Source organism: Oryx dammah, unplaced genomic scaffold (assembly GCF_014754425.2).
Source record: "Oryx dammah isolate SB20612 unplaced genomic scaffold, SCBI_Odam_1.1 HiC_scaffold_1, whole genome shotgun sequence".
NCBI classification, from domain to species: Eukaryota; Metazoa; Chordata; class Mammalia; order Artiodactyla; family Bovidae; genus Oryx; species Oryx dammah.
The window spans coordinates 58,793,112-58,809,416 of record NW_024070185.1 but is presented as its reverse complement, the minus strand read 5'-3'; the positions used below and the strand labels follow the sequence as shown (position 1 = coordinate 58,809,416).

At 41.6% G+C, this 16,305-nt stretch overlaps 1 protein-coding gene across 5 annotated transcripts in view; it reads right to left on the bottom strand.

Annotated features, from left to right (window-relative positions):
• The window catches only part of RUSC2 (RUN and SH3 domain containing 2), a 61,189-nt gene that overhangs the window by 14,802 nt on the left and 30,082 nt on the right, over positions 1-16,305 (bottom strand). Inside the window, exon 1 of one of the 5 annotated variants that reach the window (XM_040261521.1) lies at positions 6,201-7,632. The exons of 2 other annotated variants lie outside the window; for them this stretch is intronic. The gene's annotated coding sequence lies outside the window, so the exon portion shown is untranslated. Of the gene's footprint in view, positions 1-6,200; positions 7,633-16,305 lie in introns of those variants that run through there. 2 more of the 5 variants (XM_040261745.1, XM_040261817.1) reach the window with 2 other exon arrangements.

The window sequence follows — 16,305 nt, the reverse complement described above, 5'->3', positions numbered from 1 at the left end:
GGCAAATTGTGTATCTGACAAGAGACTTAGAACCACAATATATAAACAATATACAACTCAACAATAAAAACTATGTAATCCAATTAAAAATTGGGCAAATAACTTGAATAGATATTTCTCCAAAGAATACATACAAATGATTAATAAGCACATGAAAAGAGGTTCAACATCATTAGTCATTAGAGAAATAAAAATCACAACAAGATACTACTTCACTTTCACTAAAAGACAATAACAAATGCTGGCGAGGGTGTGGAGAAATTGTGACCCACAAACATTGCTTAAGACATTGTAAAATGGGACAGTCACTTTGGAAAAACAGCCTGGCAGTTCGTCAAAATGTTAAGCATAGAGTTATCATATGACCTAGAAATTCTACTCCTGGGTATATACCCAAGAGAAATGAAAACATATGTTCATGCAAAAGCCTGTATACAAATATTCACAGTAGCACTAATCACAGTAGCCAAAGAAGTGGGAACAATCCAGACGTTCATCAAGTGACGAACAGATATACCATGGTATAGATAATGGAATATTTTTTAGCAATAAAAGGAGTGAAGTACTGACATATGATACAGTATGTCTGAACTGCAAAAAGGTAAGTGAAAAGAGCCAGTCATAAAAGGATTCTTTGCATGATGTTATATGATTCCTTTCACATGAAATGTCCATAATAGGCAAATCCACAGAAACAAAACGTAGGTTAGTGGTTGCCACGGACTGAGAGAGTGGAAAATGGGGAGTGACTGCTAATGAGTGTGGAGGTTCCTTCTGGGAGTGAGGAAAATGTTCTGAAATCAGTCAGTGGTGATGGTTACCTGAGTCTGTGAATAAAACCAAAACTCCAAAGTTTTATGGGAAGTGAATTATATCTCAATTTTATAAAAGGGTGAGTTTTATGGGAAGTGAATTATATCTCAGTTTTATAAAAGGGTGAGTTTTATGGTATGTGAATTATATTTTAATAAAGCTGTTATTTAAAAAAAATTTAAATAGGAAAAAAGATTAATGTTTATGGGAAGACTGAAGGAGAGGGAAGGAAGGAAACCAGTATTAGCAGTGGAGAGGAATGCGTAAGAGCTGCCTTGAAGTATTGGGATTTTTGTAGACAGGGATAAAGAGGATTTTTAGGAAGTTTTGCTATGAGGTACATGAGATAATTTCCCCTTCACTCTTTCCCATCTCTCTCTTCCTTTGCCAGAAAAACTTAGGGCTCAAATATTGGGTTGGCCAAAAAGTTTGCTAGGGTTTTTCATACGACATTATGGGAAAACCTGAATGAATTTTTTTTGCCAACCCAATATATTAATATATGCCACAAGGTTAACAAAAAGTTAGGAACACCCTAAAATTCCAGTAATAATCAATTTGAAAAGTAGATAACACAGTATCATTAAAACAATGTTGTGTTAATTTCCCTATTAGTGACTTGAGAAAATATTCACAAAAGATGAAGTGAAAATAGCAGATTACAAACAATATGTACAGTATGACACCATTATTGTAAATAAGTATATGTATGTATCTGTCTTCAGGCTGCTGTAACAAAATACATCAGACCAGATGGCTTATAAACAGCAGAAATGTGTTTCTCGTAGCTCTGAAAGCTGGGAAGTCCAAGATTAAGATCAAGGTGCCAGTACGGCTGCATTCTGGTGAAAGCCCACTTCTTGGTTCATACCTGGCACCTTCTACACAGACTGTAAGGGACAAGGAATCTTTCTGTTTTATAAAAGCACTAATCTCTTTTAGGAGGGCTCTACTCTCAAGACCTAATGTGGAGTTGGTGGAGGAGAGACAGACATTCAAACCAGAGCAATATGTACGGAAGAAAACTTGAGAGCATACACAGCACCAAAAAGCCAAGGATGCTCAGATCCCTTAGATAAAATGGTGCTGTATTTGCATATAACCTACAAATGTCCTCCAGTTTACCTTAAATCATCTTCAGATTACTTATAATACCTAATGTGAATGCTACTTAAATAGTTGCCAGAACACGGCAAATTCAAGTACGGCTTTTTGGAACTCTTTGGAATCCTTTTTTCTTGAATATTTTTGATTCCCAGTTGGTTGAATCTATGCATGCACAACCTGTGAACTTGACAACAAAATGTTAACAATGCTTATTGCTGTTGGGTGATTCTGGATTATTTTAAATTTTATTCTTTTTGTTTCATCTGTATTTTCTAAAAATAAGTGTCTGTTATGTACACAATTTGAACAGTTTTTAAAGTGCTTTTTTCCTTTAAGCACTACAGACACTGTTGGTCAGGGCTAGGGGAGGGGACATCCTCCTAAATATAGTACTAGGCTGTCCCAGGGTCCAGGCCATAATTTGAGGCCTGGACTAAATGGAGCACAGAGAACTTTCTTGTACACACAGCAGTAATGTTAGGAGTACCTATGGGCTATGGCCACCACTTGCTCTTCAATGAATACCACTCCCATCCCCTTTTAATTTTTTTGGCTGCACTATGGCTGGTGGGATCTTAGCTCCCCGACCAGGGATGGAACCCTCACCCTCAGCAGTGAAAGCGCAAAGTCCTAACCATTGGACCACCAGGGAATTCCATTCCCCACCCCCACCATTCCCCTTTCAAAGCACCATTTTCAAATATATACACAGAAGAATGTGTCTGACCCATAAAACCACTGACTGGGTGTCATATAGGCATTCAAATAAAGAAACAGCAACTCACAAAGCCTGGAAAGCTGACTCTCTCTGAATCATGGATAAAGCACAAATGGATGTGGAGGGCGATGGAGAACCTCAGGCAGGAGGGCGCTGACAGTTTATTATGTTATGTTTACATATCTATCCCCAGACTAGAGTGCAGTTCCTTGAGGTCAGAAACTGGGATATAGTCAACCCTGGTTCCTAGAACCCACGCACAGTGCTTGGAACACAGTAGGCATGGTAGGTTAGTTACTGACTCCTGTTCTACCCATTTTAAAAACTGACTTGCTTGTCTTTTTATTGTTGAGTTGTAGGAGTTTTAAAATTTATTCTAGATATGAGTCCTTTGTCAAATACACATCTTGAGAATATTTTCTTAAGTGGCTTCTTCTCAAATGTGGCTTGCCTATTTGTTTTCTAAATGGTATTTTTAATTAATTGGTTTTTAATTTTATGAAGTTTCATTTATTTGTTTTTTCTCTAAGGTTAAAGCTTTCTGTGTTCTAAGAAATCTTTGCCTATCCCAAGAAATTTTCCTGTTTTTTTTTTTTAAATAAATGTTGTATAGTTTTCGCTTTTATATTAAGGTTGTGTTGCATTCTATTTTAAGTGTAAAGCTCTTTCACTGGCTGATTTCATTTTATTTTACATTTTTGTATCTCAGAGAAAGTCTTACTCTTTCCTGATCTCCACATGACCAGGGGAAATCTTGGCAATAGTTTCTTCACAGATAACTCTAGCTCAGCCAACTAAGGTAAAGTTCTACAGGCATCTCACAAGTCTCAGTACTCATGCTTTGGCCCCATACTTTCACAGTTTTTACAAAGCAGTTTTTATGTATATCAAAAGCTTCCCTGGTGGTTCACATGGTAAAGTGTCTGCCTGCAATGTGGGAGACCTGGGTTTGATCCCTGGGTTGGGAAGATCCCCTGGAGAAGGAAATGGCAACCCACTCCAGTACTCTTGCCTGGAAAATTCCACGGACTGAGGAGCTTCGTAGGCTCATGTCCATGGGGTTTCAAAGAGTCAGACATGACTGAGCGACTTCAGTTTTTCTGTATATCATCTCATTGATCCTGACAACACACTAGAGCAGGTTGATTACTTCATTTTTTTAAAAAATAAGGAAATCAACACCTAGAAAAAAGAAATGACTTGCCCAAGAACTCTCAGAAGATAAATGACAGAATTAAGACAGGAGTCAGCAATCGTAATTTTTGACCTTTTTTCTCCATCAGTTAGGAATGTAATGAGAGTTTATGGTATATACGACTTGATTTCAGTTACTACAGAATGCATTTACTAAGAGCATTTCTCTTAGACTTCTCCCCTGAGAGCGTCATGTTCTGTAAGAAGACCAGTTTAATACTGTGGCCCATGAGCTCTAAGAAAGGTGAAGAGAAAACAGTGAGATGGGAGAGTGCATCCCAGTCTCTTTCTGTAACCTGGTGAAATGGAGAGACATGAGAGATGGAGGTGGGGGAAAGAGAGAACCCAGAAGAAAGTGGAAGAAGCACTCAGCTCAGGTGGACAGAGCAGTGGTGGGCTCACTCAGTAACGTTACAAGGTCTAGAAACCCTAAAATTAGGGAAAGCTTTCCACAAGAGCCCTCTTCTTGGTTCTCATCACAAACAGGTCTCTCTTGGCCAATCATCACAATGCTATTTATTAGTTATCGTTTACTGAGCACTTACACTCAAGGTGACTGACATACAGCATCTCTAATTCTACTATAATCCTTTAAAGTAGATATAATCATCCCCACTTTACAGAGGAGAAAACTGAAGCTTAGTAAGTGTAAATAGTTTGCCATAATTATATGGCTGAGATGGACGCAAACCCAGGTCTGCTCAATTCTTAATACTTTCCACTACAACTGCCTCTCAGAAAATGATCAGGGTCACACCCTCTTCCTAAAGTCCCTGCATTTACCCTGCTACCAACGCAGACACGTCCTACTTTTTCCTGGATAGGCTCACACTCTAGCTTCTACTTGAAAGTGAAAGTGTTAGTGGCTCAGTCGTGTCTGACTCTGTGACCACATGGACTGTAGCCTGCCAGGCTTCTCTGTCCATGGAATTCTCCAGGCAAGAATACTGGAGTAGGTTGCCATTTCCTTCTCCAGGGGGTCTTCCTGACCCAGGGATCTAACCCAGGTCTCCTGCATTGCAGGCAGACTCTTTACCATCTGAGCCACCGGGATTCACAATTTACATTTACACAGTTTGTATTTACCCACTTTACTAGTCTCTGAACCCACAGTCCCTTTCATATTAATGCCCCAGGCTCTAATAACACTCTTTAATCCTACCTCCTGCTCCAGTTTCCAGCTCACATCTCCCTGTCCCACTCACAGTCCTCAATACCCTTTTCCCTTGTACCATGGTTCACATTCCTAGATGCTTCCTGGGAACTAACACCCTCCCACAATTTCCCAATGCACTGCCCTACCCAATCACATTTTGCACAACATGGAACTACTGACTCCTAATAGCGTATGTTTTTGAATCCTCCACCCAGGTGATCAATGGAGAGGGGAATTTAAAGAATTCTTTCTATCTTCTCAGCAATAGAATTCTGGGTAATTCTGGGCAGGAAGAAGTTTTAAACTCCAGAGAAAGGTCTCCCTTGTCTTTGGCCATCAGCATCCTTCTGCCAGTCATAGAGCCCCTTCCCTCTTTTTTGGCCTCCTGAAGGAAGAGGGGAAGATAGTGATACTCAGTTGTTATTCTCCAGCAATCTGACCTTGACTTGAGGTCTGATGGGGAGCCTCAGTAGGACTGCTAAGCCTTTTCCTGTCCGGGTTCTCTCTTGGACAGGACTGAAGGGGGGAGAGCAGGAGGGTGGATTTGGGTGTATCAACTTATCCTTAGGTCTGTTCCTGTTAGGAATCTAAGCCTGTATAAGAAGGCCAATGATAACAGGCCAGGTGTCCTAGGCATTATATCCTCTCTCTCGCTATAATGTGGAGCCTCCTGGTCAACATTCTTTCTTACTCCATCCATATCTGTAGTCTCGTGGCTCTTGCCACACCAGAAGATGTGGTATGTGTGTCTGTGTGCATGTATGTATGTACACGGAGGGACAAGATGGGCTCGATGCTTCCCCTTCCCAGTGCCTGCTCTTGAAGGCTGAGTGGATCCCTGCAGGTCTCCATCATAAACTTACAGGAGCTGTACGGGTGTCTCTTCCCATTAAGCCTTTGTGTCTAGCTCTGACTCCCTCCCTCCTGACCCACACTATAGCAGCTTCATTAGAAATGCTCAGAAAGGGAGAAGGGGATCTTCTCGACAAAACAGCATCAGCCCCAGCCTCTGTTCTTCCCATCTCTGCACCACAGCCCAAAAGTATGCATGGATGAGCCTGTCTAACGTTTGCTCTCCTGCTCGCTTGCTCGCTCGCTCTCTCTCCCTCTCGGAAAGACAAAGCCAATCCTCAGAAGCCAGGGCCCAAATGTGCTGATCAGTTATTCCAGCGTCCCTGTCCTGCCCCTCCCCCCAGCTCCGCTGAGCCATACCTCTGTAAGGTGCCTTAGCTGAATCCCGAGATTTCTGTTCCGCGGCACTCCGACCAAGCTCTATCTTGACAGTTGGAGCTGAGGCACTGTTCCACAGGCCCGCACAGGGGCAAGTGGGCTGATTTCCTAAGATCTGATTTCTGCTAATACAATGGCATCGTTGCTAATGCAGGGAGGCTGCGCAATCCCAGCCCAGTATCCTTGCCGCTGCCGCTGGTGCTGCGGTGACGTTGCTGCTCCGGGAAGGGGGAAGGGAAAGGAACAAGCCTGCCCACAGTGCAGCCGCTCAGCCTCCCTCCCTGTCAGCCCCTGAGGGCCCTTTAGCCTGGGGAAGGGGGAGGGTAGAGAAGGGAGTCAGCCTCAGAGGGCAGGCAGTGCTGCACGGCGAGAACTCTCCCAGCGGCAAAGAGAAGCCTAGTGAGCTGGGCCCGGCTCCACTCTGATTCCTAGGAGTCTCAGGGAAAAGGTCTGGGAGGAGGCTGGGAGCTTCCTTCCTTCCTCAGGCCCCTCCTTTTAGATCTCAGCCAGAAAACCTCTCCCTCCTCTTTTCACCCACTCTGAATGACTCCTTGTTTTCCAGGCTTTTCCTTTCACTGGGATTCCAGACTAGCCTCAGGGTGGAGCAGCCAGCTGGGGAGGGGGTTCCTGCAGGCCTGGAGGGAGGCTGTGGGGACCAGTCATCATTCCACCAGCAGTAACACCAAATCCCTAGACTCGACACTAGGCTATCTAGGGTGTGCCTCTTCAGAGAGATGGGATCTGAACCAGAAAAAAAAAGAGAGAGAGAGAGAGACTGGGCCATTGGTAGGCTTCTATACAACGAGTGGTAGTGAGCCTTAGGATCAAGTTGGCTGCAGGCCCCTTCCTGCCACAGGGTCCAGTTCAGCTCCCTGGATCTTCAGGTCTGTTGGTGTGGCTAGAGTAGAATCCTTCCCCCCTCACCTGCATCAGTTTTTGGTTAGCGCTGAGCAGGGACCAGCTGGGCCTGCGGGGAGGTGGTGTCCATTTGGTCAGGCCAGGGAGAAGGAAGTCTATTTTCCTAGAGAAAGGAAGGCTAAGAGAAAGGAGTGGTTTCCCCCAAGCCAGAGAGAGACCTCAATTCCTTTTGAAGCCCTACAGAGCCCTCCACCACTTCCCTACTCCACCCTTGTCAGCTTCTGGGCCAGTTCTGTGGGAATCAGGAAACAGTGGAGAAGCCACAGCCGGAGCCAGGAGCCCTGCGAGCAGCAGCGTGTCTCTGGCCAGTTAGCGCCAGGGCCGCCCATGGGCATCCCCGAACAGGGACGGTCTCAAGCTGGGCTTGACCCTCAAGCACTAGCCATCACAGGGCTCCTTCCAGTATGGACCACTATCTGGACTCCATAGCCAAGCCCTTGGATTTTTAGGCCCTAAAAAGAAGGCTTAGCTCTACTGGCCAAGACCACGTCAGCCACCACTCAGGATCCAGAAGAGATGTCCTTTCTTGCCCTTTCTTGTTGCTTCTATTCCCTATGAGGGGAATCAAGTGCCCACTAATGTTATGCTGAGATGAGCTGAGTTAGAGAGAAGTGGCTAAAGACCCCCCCAAACCTATCTCCAACCTTGACCTGTTTGAGGGGCCATGGCCCCATGGTCCTACAAAGCAGAAAAAAGGAGAGAGGGAGGCTGCTGTTCATAAAACTAGCCATGAGTGGTCCCCTCTGGGATGTTGGAAGGTATCACTTTGCTTCCCTCTCCCCGAGCTGGAACAGACCTCAAAGGAGGCTGGATAAGCAGCTGTAGACAGGGGCAAAGTCAATCTCAACCACTGCTTAGAGCTGCAGTTAGAGCTCTGGACCCAGGGTCTTTGTCCCTGAAATTTCTGTGAGGCTAAGCTGTGCACTGGAAAGCTACTTACTCTGGAAATGTTTCCAGTTGCCTACAGCAGGTAGCTTAACTTACTTCACCACATCACAGACTATATCATCACCGACTTTCCACCAACTACTGCCAAAGGTCTGTAAGGTTTTCATGAGAAGATCAGTTTTTTTTCTGACTAGAAACAAACTATAAATACCATCACATTATGAACCACAATGCCTCCTAACTAGTCTTCTCACCTGCAATTTACTTCCTACTTAGTACTGCCAGATTTATTACCCTGAAGTCTTATCTTTATTCAACATTCACTCCTGCCGCTTTTAGTGGTATCCAATTCCTAGAGAATCAAGTTCAAACTCCTCACTCTGGCTTTCAAGTTTCCTCCATCTTGTCTGTCTACTGACTTTCTATCCAACCTTACTTTCCATCCTCCATTCATGTAGTCCTCCAAACCTGTTTCATAAGCTCTTTCCACTCAGCTGTCTTTGTTCAGATTCTCCTGCCTGTTACACTTGACTCAACCTATAAGGAATTATCCAGAACCTACAAGGCCCAGATCAACTCACGCATCAAGTCTTCACTGATCACCCTGAAGCCAGAAATGATCTTTGTCTACTGAACTGTGGTTGTAGATTGTTGATTTTACAGACAAGAAAAAAATCCCACAAAAGCCAGGGGGTCAATACGGGCTGCCAATTTCTTATACTGCCAAGTAAGATCATTAAAACAATAACAACAACAACAACAAAAACCCTTATATCAATTATTTTCATCATTTCATTAAAAAAACATAGTCATGATTTTTCTCATTTCATTGTATACTGATGCAAACTTCATTGGAAACTAATATCAGTTCATGAGAGGTTTTAATCAAGTAAATCACTTGTTACTTGACATGATTATGCTTTTTTTTTGCATATCCGCTTTAATGGCTCTTTTAGATAGCAAAGCCCAAGATATACTTATCTTTGTATTCCCAATATCCAGAGTTTAAGATAGTATCATTTTTTATTTTGTGTTTCCCATAATACTAGCAGTGTTTACATTGTAGAAGGTGGTGAGTCAAAGTCTTGTTGAATTAAAGTAGTCCAAAAAGAACGAGAGTGTAAATGAAAGTAAGTGGTGGGCAGATCTGACTCAAAAGGCTGACAGAGAAGACCCCTGCTGTTCATAAGGAGGGTGGGGAAGGTCTATTAAAAGAAAGCTTAACAAAAAAGGAATAACCCTTCATAATCTTTCTTGAGTTACATAATGCATTCTTAGACGTGATACCACAAGTACAAGTGACAAAAGAAAACATAGATAAGTTGGACTTCATCAAGGTTTGAAATTTTTATGCTTTAAAGAACACAATCAAGATAGTGAAAAGAAAAAAAAGGAGGGGAGACAACTCAAAAAATGGAAGAAAACATTTGCAAATTGTATATCTGATAAGGGACTTCTATCCAGAATACATAAAGTACTTTTATAACTCAACAAAATATATATAACGCAATTTAAACATGGGCAAAGGATCTGAGCAGACATTTCTCTAAAGGAGACAAATAGTCAACAAGCACAAGAAAAGATACCGAATATCAGCAGTTATTAGAGAAGTGCAAATCAAAAGTAAAATGAGATACCACTTCTCCCTACTAGAAAGGATAAATAAAAAAGACAGACAATAACAAATGTTGATGATGTGGAGAAATTAGAACCCTCATATGCTGCTGGGAGGATTGTACAATAGATAGTTCAACCACTTTGGAAACCAGTCTGGTAGTTCCTCAAAACATTAAACACAGAATTACCATATGACCCAGAAATTCTACTCCTAGATATATACCCTAAAGGAATGAAAACATATCTATCTTCACACAACATATGAATGTTCCTAGCAGCATTATTTATAATAGCCAAAAAGTAGGAACAACCCAATATCCATTAACAGATGAATGGATTAAATTAAATGTGGTATATTCACAAAATATAATATTATTTGGTAATAAAAAGTAATGAAGCAGTGAAACATGCTACAATGTAGATGAACCTTGAAAACATGCTAAGTGGAAGATGCCAAACACTAAAGGCCATGTATTGTTTGACTTCATTTCACCAGGGAAGCCCTTTTCATATGAACCGCCCAGACTAGGCAAATCTATGGAGATGAAAAGTGGATTACTGGAGTGGCTTCCAGGGACTTGGGGAAAGGGAAAATGGCAAGTGATTGCTATCGGGTATGGGATTTTTAGGGGGAATGATGCAAATGTTCTAAAATCAGGTTACGGTGGTGGCTTGCCATGCCCTCCTCCAGGGGATCATCCCAATCCAGGGACTGGACCCAGGCAGATTCTTTACCATCTGAGCCACCAGGGAAGCAACTGAATAGTACACTTTAAATGATGAAACAGATATCCGTTATGTCTCAACAAAGCTGTTAAAAAAAGAAGCTGCAGCAGTGAACAATGCTGTTAGCACCACAGAGGCAGAAGTCTTTACAGGCTCAGTAACTGGGTGGGCGTAGGGGTGGCAGGAACTCAGGTGCACTGGAAAATAGAGGGTATCACTGCCATGTCAACCCAAGGATCTCAGACAATTTCCTCTTCCATCTGTTTTTTTCTCCATACCAAAATTCTTAGAAGGATGGACTATGTTAATTCTTTCTCCTTAACTATTTCTTAAACAATCAGAAGTCTGTCTTCTTTTTATTAATAGTTGAACTGTCTAAAAGCAGTTCTAACTTTTAAGCTCATAATATTTAAATTGCCTGACACTTATCCACCCTCTCCTATTGAAACCCTCTTTTTCCTTTGGCTTCCTAGTTTTTCTTCTTAGATCATTCTTTCTTCATTGTTTAATACCACAATACCTGACCTATATTTAAATATAGATTCACAGCTGGGCTCAGACCTGAAATCTTTTCAACCTGAGAAGTGTTAAGCCCTTCCCAGTATTCTATTGATTTCCAAATCTTCATTCTTCTTGAATTTCCAGAATCAAATCTCCAATAGCCCATTAGGTACTTCTTACTCCCCCAAATGGAAGGACTTCCCCTAGTGATCTAATGGTTAAGACTGTGAGCTTCCACGGCAAGGGGCATGGGTTAGATTTTTGGTTGGGGAACTTAGATCTTCCACTCAGCGTGGTGTGGGCCCCCCAAACAAAAACCAACCAACCAATCAAAAAACAAACAAACAAACAAACAACAAATTGATTTTTCTATTTCAAATCAGCTTTCTTTAAACTACCATTATACAAAATTGAGCTATTTCAAATCCTAAAAGATGATCCTAAGTTCTGCACTCAATAGGCCAGCAAATTTGGAAATCTCAGCAGTGGTCACAGGACTGGAAAAGGTCAGTTTTCATTCCAATCCCAAAGAAAGGCAATGTCAAAGAATGTTCAAACTACCGCACAATTGCACTCATCTCACATGCTAGCAAAGTAATGCTCAAAATTCTCCAAGCCAGGCTTCAACAGTATGTGAACTGTGAACTTTCAGATATTCAAGCTGGATTTAGAAAAGGAAGAGGAACCAGAGATCAAACTGACAATATCCGCTGGATGATCGAAAAAGCAAGAGAAGACCAGAAAAACATATATATGCTTTATAGATTATGCCAAAGTTTTTGACTGTGTAGATCACAACAAACTGTGGAAAATTCTTCAAGAGATGGGAATACCAGACCACTTTATCTGCCTCCTGAGAAATCTGTATGCAGGTCAAGAAACAACAGTTAGAACTGGACATGGAACAACAGACTGCTTCCAAATCGGGAAAGGAGTATGTCAAGGCTGTATATTGTCACCCTGGTTATTTTGCTTATATGCAGAGTACATCATGAGAAATGCTGGACTGGATGAAGCACAAGCTGGAATCAAGATGGCCAGGAGAAATATCAATATCTTCAGATATGCAGATGACACCACCCTTATGGCAGAAAGCGAAGAAGAACTAAAGAGCCTCTTGATGAAAGTGAAAGAGAAGAGTGAAAAAGCTGACTTAAAACTCAGCGTTCAGAAAACTAAGATCATGGCATCCGGTCCCACCACTTCATAGCAAATAGATGGGGAAACAATGGAAACAGTGACAGACTATTTTTGGGAGCTCCAAAATCACTGCAGATGGTGACTGCAGCCATGAAATTAAAAGACGCTTGCTCCTTGGAAAAAAAGCTATGATCAACATAGACAGCATATTAAAAAGTACTTTGTCCACAAAGGTCCATCTAGTCAAAGCTAGATGGCTTTTCCAGTAGTCATGCATGGATGTGAGAGTTGGACTATAAAGAAAGCTGAGCACCGAAGAATTGACGCTTTTAAACTGTGATGTTGGAGAAGACTCTTGAGAGTCCCTTGGACTGCAAGGAGAGCCAACCAGTTCATCCTAAAGGAAATCAGTCCTGAATGTTTATTGGAAAGAATGATGCTGAAGCTGAAACTGCAATACTTTGGATACCTGATGTGAAGGACTGACTCCTTGGAAAAGACCCAGATGCTGGGAAAGATTGAAGGCAGGAGGAGAAGGGGGCTACAGAGGATGAGATGGTTGGATGGCAACATTGACTCAATGCACAAGAGTTTGAGCAAACTCTGGGAGATAGTGAAGGACAGGGAAGCATGCTGCAGTCCATGGGGTTGCAGAGTCAAACACGACTAAACGACTGAACAAGACTGTAGCCTGCCAGGCTCCTCCGTCCATGGGATTTCCCAGGTAAGAATACTGGGGTGGAATACCATTTCCTTCTCCAGGGGATCTTCCTCACCCAAGGGTTGAACCTGCATTTCCTACTTGGCAAGCAGATTCTTTACCACTGAGCCCCCCGGGAAGCCAACATGCTAAGCACGTACATTGTCTCATTTTATACATATAACCACTCTCTAAGATAAGTATTATTATCTCTATTTTATGGATGAGAAGTCTGAGGCTCAAGAATATTAAATGACCTTACTAAGGTAACCTGGTCAGTTTGAGCAAACTCTCAGAGATGCTGAAGGACAGGGAAGCCTGGCGTGCTGTAGTCCATGGGCACGACTTAGCAACTGGACAACAACAACAAAAGGTAACTCGGTCAGTAATGTCTGATCTGGCCAGAAACAAACCGTCTGACTCCAAAGTCAGTGTTCTTAACTACTTGTTACACTGCCTTTTGAGTTCCCGTCACTACTTCTATCATCCGAGTTCAGACCTGCAGGCACCCCTCCTCTGAAATATCATACAGTCTTCTAATCAGTTTTCTTGCTTTCATTCTGGCTCTTTCCTCCCAGCTATCCTATATACTGACACAAGACTAATTTCCCCAAAGTACTGCCTCAATATTGGTACCCTCATCTTACTACTAAAAAGTTGTTAGTGGCTCCCCACTGGCCTACAGGATAATCCAAATTCCTTAATGCGGTATTCAAAGTTCCTTCCCACTTATCCAACCATGTTCCATCAGATGACAAATTTATTCTGAATTTTGGCTCACTCCACTGGGAAGATATCTGGAATGTTCTATATTCCTTGCCTCTGTTTCTTTTTAAAGGATCTAGCTCAAATTCTACCATGTCTGGAAGCTTTTCTTTATCATGAAAGTCTTTATTCTGAACTTTTTCAATATCAACTGTCTGCACAACTCATTTGGTACCAACTCTTGGCCATTTTATTTTGTTATTTATCTCTTGATGACAGCACACTTTTGAAGAGTGGGATTGTCTTATATCTTGATAAGTAATTCTAAGCCTAGAGTCTTGGCACTCAGTAAGGCACCACTGATGTTTGCTTGGTAAAGCTATTGAATGGCAAGCCCAGTGGGCTAGTTGGACTCAAGTCAGCTTTCAGAAGGTTAGCTTAGCCTGAGAATAGCTTTTTTTTTTAACTTTTAAAATCATTTCTTTTAAAATTTTCATTGGAGTATAGTTGCTTTACAATGTTGTGTTAGTTTCTGCTGTACAGCAAAGTGAATCAGTTATATGTATATATGTATCCCCTCTCTTTTAGAGTTCCTTCCCATTGAGGTCACCACAGAGCATTAAGTGGAGTTCCCTGTGCTATATGGTAGGTTTTCATTAGTTATCTATTTTATACATGTTGCATATATGTCGATCCCAATCTCCCAGGTCATCCCACCTCCCCTCCCCGCTCTTAGTGTCCATGTGTTTGTTCTCTGCATCTGTGTCTCCATCTCTACCTTGTAAACAAGTTATCCGCACCATTTTTCTAGATCCCACATATATTAGTTAATCTACAATATTTGTTTTTCTGACTTACTTCACTCTGTATGACAGTCTTCTGCTTTCTTGCTTGCTAATTCGCATCAGTCGTGTCCGACTCTGTGCAACCCCATAGATGGCAGCCCAACAGGCTCCTCTGTCCCTGGGATTCTCCAGGCAAGAATACTAGAGTGGGTTGCCATTTCCTTCTCCAACGAATGAAAGTGAAAAGTGAAAGTGAAGTCGCTCAGTTGAGTCCGACTCTTAGCGACCCCATGGATTATAGCCTACCAGGCTCCTCCATCCATGGAGTTCTCCAGGCAAGAGCACTGGAGTGGGGTGCCATTGCCTTCTCCGATGACAGTCTCTAGGTCCATCCATGTCTCTGCAAATGGCACAATTTCATTCCTTTTTTATGGTGGAGTAATACTCCATTGTATATACATACCACATCTGCCCTATCCATTCCTCTGCTGATGGATGTTTAGGCTGTTTCCAGGCCCTGGCTATTGTAAGCAGTGCTGCAATAAACATTGCAGCACATGTATCTTTCAGAATTATGGTTTTCTCCAGGGCTATGCCCAGGAGTGGGGTTGCTGGGTCATATGGTAGTCCTATTTTTAGTTTTTTAAGGAACTTTCAAACTGTTCTCCATAGTGGCTGTATCAATATACATTCCCATCAACAGTGTAAGAGGGTTCCCTTTTCTGCACACCCTCACTGACATTTCTTGTTTGCAAGAGAATAGCATATTTGATTGATAAGAGGCAAGGAAGGAAGGAAGATGAAAACCAAAAAGTTAAGCCTTAGCAAAGTGCTTAGTAAATAAATCTTCAAGGCCAAGATCTCTCTTAACGGCTCATTTCTTTCCATTTTCATACTAAGGATGGAAAGGATGACCGAGCAGCCATGTCTTCAGTCAGTACTTCACTACCGTTTATTTCCACAGTCATGATCCTAGAGTGAAGGCTGCAAAGTGAGAGCCTGGTGGTCACATCTTGTATGTCGACAGATTTTATGTGGTTTGCACAAGCATTTCTACTGTGGTCAGAATGGCAAGTCTTGGACCACTAGAAAGGCAAGGGATAGCTAAACCCAAGTTAGGCTGAGACCCTTGAAGCAAGCTCATGTGATCCAGGGTTGATGGTTCCTCCAAACTTTTGGAGAAAAATATCTCCAACTTAAGTTGACAGGATTCTCAAAATTAAGGAGTATGCAAAAATTAATTTGCATCAAAGATCACAAATATACATGGAAACAAGATACTATGAATGAATAACAGAAAACAACAAATAATAGATTTAAACTGCAAGAACTTCAAATATTAAGAACATCTGAGACGGAACACAAATCAGCTATGGGTAAAATGCTTTAAAAAAAAGGATAAATTCTCACAGATAAGCAGTTAGTAAGAGATTATTAGAAAGATCCAGGGGAGGTGAAAATAAAACATATCTGAATATAATCATTGGCTGCTGAGCATTCTTATGCCTGGACCAGGCTATTATAGGGAGTTGCCAGGTAAAAAAATGGATATGGAGGCTCAGGGGAGATAAACATCTTGCTGTAGATCTAAATGGTAGCCTATTCAAAACACTATGTGAAAACACTCTATAAATTATAAACATTTTACAGAAATGTAATGCATTGTTGCTACTCTTTAAAAATACCAGCATCCATTGAAGATTTTACCTGAATTATTAATAGTTGTTTACTGTGATGGTTGAAAAATGATGACTTTCTATTATTCCTCCTACATTTACTAGCTGGCATTCCAATATGAGAAAGATTTCCTGTTTCCTTCCTATTTATTTTTTTTTTGGTATCTGTATAGATTCTTGGCTTTTTAAAAAACATTCAGTGGGTCATAATCTCTTGCTGGGTATTATTGATTTTGATGGTCATTATCTCAGATTTGGCACTATTTGGCTTTTTTTGTGTGAAGATTTTTATTGTTGTGTACAAACTTTTTAAACTTAATCATTAAAAATTTTTTTTTAAAATTATTTAGCTGCATCAGGTCTTAGTTGTGGCATGTGGGCTTAGTTGGCCCACAGCATGTGGAACCTTATTTTCTTGGTCAGGAATCACG